Source organism: Myotis lucifugus, unplaced genomic scaffold (assembly GCF_000147115.1).
Source record: "Myotis lucifugus unplaced genomic scaffold, Myoluc2.0 scaffold_6828, whole genome shotgun sequence".
In the NCBI taxonomy this organism is placed as follows: Eukaryota; Metazoa; Chordata; class Mammalia; order Chiroptera; family Vespertilionidae; genus Myotis; species Myotis lucifugus.
In genome coordinates, this window is record NW_005877876.1 from 1 (window position 1) to 6,170 (window position 6,170).

Consider the following 6,170-nt stretch of genomic DNA (forward strand, 5'->3'; position numbering starts at 1 on the left):
AAGGGGAATACATGATCTGATGAACCAGAATTAGCTGGTTACATAATCGATATCATGGGGCAAAGAATGTGAGGTGAGGTGGCTTTACCCCGGGGGGGGAATGGGTGAACATGAAGAGACCTGGCTCAATGATCATAGTCCTATGATGTGGGCATTGGGGGGGGTAAGGGCAGAGGGTGGGGGTGTGAACTGGGTGGAGGGGAGCTATGGGGGGGAAAAAAGGAACAACTGTAATAATCTGAACAATACAGATTTATTAAAAAAAAAAAAAAAAGAAGTGCATCAAAGATTACGTGCAATCAATCAAAGTTAAGCTTGAAGAACAGAGACCAGAGTTCCTTATGGATGAAAACATGAGTACAGATGGCATGGTTGCTCTGCTGGACTACCATTAGAATGGTGTAATTCTCTTTAAAGGTGGTTTAGAAATGGGAAAATGTTAACAAATTTGGCAATTTGGATCTATCACCTGTCATCATAACTGGCTGCTGCTTTTCATTCAAATGGGACTGATGTTATCTTGAGCTCTTTGTTCATTTTGACCTTGATTTATTTGTAGCAAAGTCATTGTTTTTAAGAAAAAACATGTCATGTAGGTTGTCTAAAAATAAAATGCATTTAAACTAAAAAAAAATAAAAATAAAAAAATTTAAAAAATTTAAAAAAATAAAATAAAATATATTGCTGAATAAAAAAAATAAAAAAAATTTTTTTAATGCAATCCCTATCAAAATTCCAGTGGCATTTTCTACAGAAGTATAAAAACAATCCTAAAATTTATATAAAACACAAATGTGCCCAAGTAGCCAAAGCAATTCTAAGAATAAAGCAGAAGGCATCACACTTCCCGATTTCAAACTAAATTATAAAGCCATAGTAATGTAAGAACAGAAATCTTAAAGCTCCTTAAATAAAACATAGGAGCCAATCGATGTTTCTCTCTCATTGATGTTTCTCTCTCTCTCTCCCTCTCCCTTCCTCTTTCTGAATAAAAACATTTTTTTAAAAAGCTACTTGACATGAGTCTTGACAATGACATTCTAGATGACACCTAAAGAAAGCACAAGCAACAAAATAAAAATTAGACAAGTGGAACTACATCAAACAAAAAGTTCCTTCCCAGCAAAAAAAAATTAACAAAATGAAAAGACAACCTATGGAACAGGAAAAAATATTTCAAGCCATATATCTGATAAGGGGTTTATATCCAAAATATATAAGTAACTCATACAAATCAATAGCAAAAAAATAACACTGCTGTATGGACAAAGGACCTGAATAGACATATCTCCAAAGATATAAATATGGCCAACAGGTATATGAAAAGATGCTCAAACATCACTAATCACTAGGGAAATGCAAATCAAAACTACAATGAGATATCCCCTCAAGCCTGTTGGAATAACTGGCATCAAAAAAGTCAAGAGAGCCCTGGCTGGTTTGGCTCAGTGGATGGAGCGTCGGCCTGTGGACTGAGGGGTCGCAGGTTCAATTTGGGTCAAGGGCATGTGCCTTGGTTTCGGGCACAACCCCAGCGGGAGGTGTGCAGGAGGCAGCTGATCGATGTTTCTCTCCCATCGATGTTTCTAACTCTTTATCTCTCTCCCTTCCTCTCTGTAAAAAATCAATAAATTTTTTTTTTTTAAAGTCAAGAGAAAACAAAAGGTGGCAAGGATGTGGAGAGGAGGGAACCCCTGCGTACAGTTGGTGAAATTGTCAACTGGTACAGCCACTATGGAAACCTAATGAGTTTCCTCAAAAAATTAAAAGTAGAACCACCCTACTCCTTGGTTGAGTGGCTCAGTCAGTGTCATCTCATGCACCAGAAAGGTCTCAGGTTATATTCCCAATTCTGGGCACATACCAGGGTTGCAGATTTGATCTTTGGGTTGGGAGGTGGCCAATCAATGTTTCTCTCTCTCCCTTCCTGTCTCTCTAGAATAAAAAATAAACAAACAAACAAAAAACACCCACACACCAAAAAAATAAAAAATCCTATGATCCAACAATTCCACTTCTGGGAATATTTCTGAAGGAAATAAAAACTCTATATCGAATAGATATCTGCATCCACATGTACAGAGCAGCATTATTTACAATAGTCAAGACATGAAAACACCTAAGTGTCCATTGACAGATGAATGTATAAAGATGATGATGTGTATATATACACAGTGGAATATTATTCAGCCATAAAAAAGTAGGAAATCCTGCTATTTGCAACAACATGGAGGGACCTCGAAGGTAGTATGCTAAGTGAAATAAATCAAACAGAGAAAGACAAGTACTGTACGATCTCACTTACGTGTGGAATCTAAAATAAAATCCAAACTCATCAAAAAGAGATCAGATGTGGTTACCAGAGGTGAGAGATCGGGGAGGGAAAACTAGAGAGGGATAGTTGAAGGTACAAACTTTCAATTATAAGTATAAGGGATATAATGTACGACATGATGACTATAGTTAACACTGCTGTCTGGTATATGAACATTAAGAGAGTAAATCCTAAGATTTCTCATCACAAACAAAGCCATTTTTGGTACCTATAATGGGATGATGGATGTTAACTAAACTTACTGTAGTAACGATTTTATGATATGTGTAAGTAAAACCACTATGCTTTACACCTTAAACTTGTACAGAGCTGTAGGTCAATTATATCTCAATAAACTGGAAAAACAAAAGGATGGTGTGTAGAGACCACGAAAAGTAGGCATACTTGGAGATAAGCTAGCTCCAGATTTTTACAGAAAACTTTTTACTAGTTTTATACCTTAAGACATTGAAGCCCCATCTTACTTGCCAAAACACCTCTGATAGAAAGCTAGACCAGCAAGTTCCCCATGTTCTGGGGAGCCTCAGTTTTACATATTCTCATGCCATGTTTTGGGGCTTGGATGTAAGAAAGAGGTAAACAATAACTCTGTAGATGCAGGTGGTAAGTAAACAGAGGGATTAAAAGAACTAAAGCCGCAAAAGGACTCTTTGTCATCTCCACAAAGTACTTACTGCTTTAGGATACCATGGCACCCTTTTTGAGAACACCGAACCTTATTTTTATAGTCCACTACAATTGTAAGTTGTGATATGAGGACTGTAATGATCAACCACAGACTGTATCACAAGTACAGTTACGGAAAATGGGTAGTTTGTTACAGAAGGCTGGAATGATCACAGAGATTTCCCATAAGGCATCATGACTCTTACGAGCCCATGTATTTGATCAAGAGCTTGCCCAGTGACGAGGAGATAAACTCTCCACCAGAGGAACCTCACCCTCAAGTCCCCTGAGAGTTGGGCTGTAAAGCTGACATTCAGGTTGGCAAGATGACTCTATCCATCCTCGATGGCATGAGACAATGACTTGCAAAATCCAAGAGGCTAAATTCTGATTATCCTTTTAAAAGAAAACATTACAAATCACATGCAGTGTACCTTACTGCTTCACTGGCTAACAAAAGGCACGCTTTGAGTTCCGACTATGAACTCCGTATGTTCAGCAACGCAGCACAGGTCCCAGTCTCCAACAACGTCCCAAACACGCCCCCTGTGGGAGTTAAAGACTGGAGCTGCCAACTGCCATTGCCAAGAATGAAAAGAAACAACTTAATTCACTAACTTCTGCAATTCCTTCTGCAATGATTTTATTATAAATATGTTACTTTGGAATAAACAAATATTGCATTCAAGACTATCTGCAAACTTGTTCTAAAGGAGTAAAAGGGAAAATGGAACCAGGAACCACTTAGAAGAGATAAACAGCAAAGACACCTGCAGGCCTCTCCCCCAAGAAGTAAGAGAAGTTAACAGGGAACATCACATTTCTCATCAGCCTATTCAGTTAGAATAAGCTTTGAGTTTGGTAATTTGTACTTGTTCTGTAAACGGAACTGCTCCTCTCCTCAGTCCTAAGAAGTAGAATGGGAAGACAGTCTTCAGATCCCAGTAGCAACAAGAAAGATCTTGACTTTGTATTTGTAACTCTTTGCTCACCTACAAAACTGTTCACTATTTGCCAGGAGCAATGTCAGAGTAGTCCTTCAGCACTCCAGCCATGTGTTCGTTATGAGTCTTAAATCGTCGCTTTTTCTGTGAAGCAGGCTTTTTCCTTCTCTGGATAGGGGCCTACAGGAAAAGGTAAAAACAGAAACAACAGCTCTCGGAGGGGTAAAGCATAAGGATTTACTCAGGATGCCCAGAAACCAGCAGCAAGAGATTTGGAGTATTTGGCCTGTTTTTCTGCTTTGTAACCAAATCTCATGCACATCAATCCATAGCACACTCCCAACCACAAACAAGAAACTATGCTTTCTATTATGATGCATATACTTCTACCTGGAATAAATGGGCTGACACAAAAACTTCTCAGAACTATTCTAGGCACTAAGTAAATAAAAAGAGAGGCAGTAAAGCTTTTTCATCACTATTATCTGGTTTAAAAATATATACTTCAGTCCTGGCCAGTACTGCTCAGTAGGCTGGGCATCGAACCAGGAGGTTGCTGGTTCGATTTCTGGTCAAGGGCATGTGCCTGGGTTGCAGGCTTGATCCCCAGTTGGGGGTAAGCAGGAGGAAACAAATCGGTGTTGCACTCTCACATCGATGTCTCTCTCTCCTCTTCCTCTCTCTCTCTAAAAAAATATATATCAATAAAAAAGATCTGACGTAAATAGGGCAAAACACAGACATATGGGCAAAATTAGGAAGTAGATGAGCACATGAAGATTTACTATTATTCTCTATTCTTTTCAGTATACCTGAAACCATAAAGTACTGTAAGTACACTAATTTACGGAGATCACTGGCAATAAGTCTTCCTTTTTAAGGAGCCCTAAAAATTCACTGAAACACACACACACGAAAAGTCAGAAAGAAGGCAAGTTACACAGCCTGGTGGTGGACAGAAAAAGATGGGAGAGGTGCTGCAGCTGGAGTCTGAAGTGTGAACTAGTTCTCACTTGGGCTTTGTCCTGGGACTAGCACAGTTACTTATTAGCCAGTGCAGACCATTTCACAAGTCTTCATCCCATTACAAATCCTTCCTCAGAGCAGGATTTAGGCTACAAAGACAGTGTTACCTGGTTCAGAGGGATCTGAAAGTTAACAAGGACAACTCAACGTGCTCAGGACTAAGCGAGAGCAGGCACCAACACTACGGGGCTCACTGGAGCAGGGGCCTGGGGGTAGGGTAGACGGCTAGAGTCTTAAAAGGCCAAGATCAGGACATGTGAGCACTAGGAAAAGTTTGGTATGGCTGGAGCTTAAAAGCAGACACTACTAGGACAGGGCGGTCGGATGGGGAAAACTCGCACACTCCTGGGGAGCAGCACTTGAGGGCAGAGATCTGCTGGCCCTCAATAAACCACATGTGATCTGGTTTGCAACTGACCAAGATCAATGGGTCAGGACACAGAAAAAACTGAAAGGGAGAACTGACTACCTGCTCTTCAGAGAAGAGAAAGCAGGCTAACAGTTCAAAGAACAGAGAACTACATTTTTTTCCAGCGGTTACATACCACTTTCTTTGGTCCGGATTCCTGCATGGAAGAAATACCCTGTCGCTTCAGATATTCTTCAATTTTCTCCTCATCCATTGAATCCACAGTGACACTCCTCCACAGTTTCTGAAACTCTGTGCCAACAAGACAGTAGATATTTTACAATAGATGTTTACAAGCTACAGCACCTCAGTGATGGAAATCCAAGCTTCAATGTTATCTCCCCTGGTCTATATTAGCACATCTGTGATTTCATTATAAAAACAAAGGAAGTGAGACAACATTCAAATGCTGGACACTGAGCAGCAGAGGGGCCTGAGAACAGAACTGCATCCTTACAGACCACATCAGTAATGTTCTATTTTTAGAGTCTGTAAATGAAGGGCCGTGTGCGAAAGGCCTCCCTGCTTTCCTGGGGAGGAAAGGCTGTCCACAGTCTCCTTTTATTACACAAATCAGTTCTCTGCACTGAAATAGTTCAAATTCCTGCTCATCTCCCCTGAGCTCAGTACTCCATTTCCTCTCCTATTGGTAAAAAGAAACACATAGGGACAATGGGAACCAGTTTCATATGGAGAGAGGAGCTATACAGATCACAGCTGACCCTTGAACAACATGGGTTTGAACTGCACAGGTCCGTTTATATGCAGTCTTTTTTTTTTTTTTAATCCT

At 40.0% G+C, this 6,170-nt stretch overlaps 1 long non-coding RNA gene across 1 annotated transcript; it reads right to left on the reverse strand.

The window, feature by feature from the left end:
• Nucleotides 1–3,610: 3,610 nt before the first annotated feature.
• LOC106696008 lies at nucleotides 3,611–5,654 on the reverse strand. The gene is made up of 2 exons (XR_001346947.2): nucleotides 5,517–5,654; nucleotides 3,611–4,125 (listed from the first exon to the last, which is right to left on the reverse strand). It is a non-coding gene; the product is annotated as an uncharacterized LOC106696008 (long non-coding RNA).
• Nucleotides 5,655–6,170: the final 516 nt, after the last annotated feature.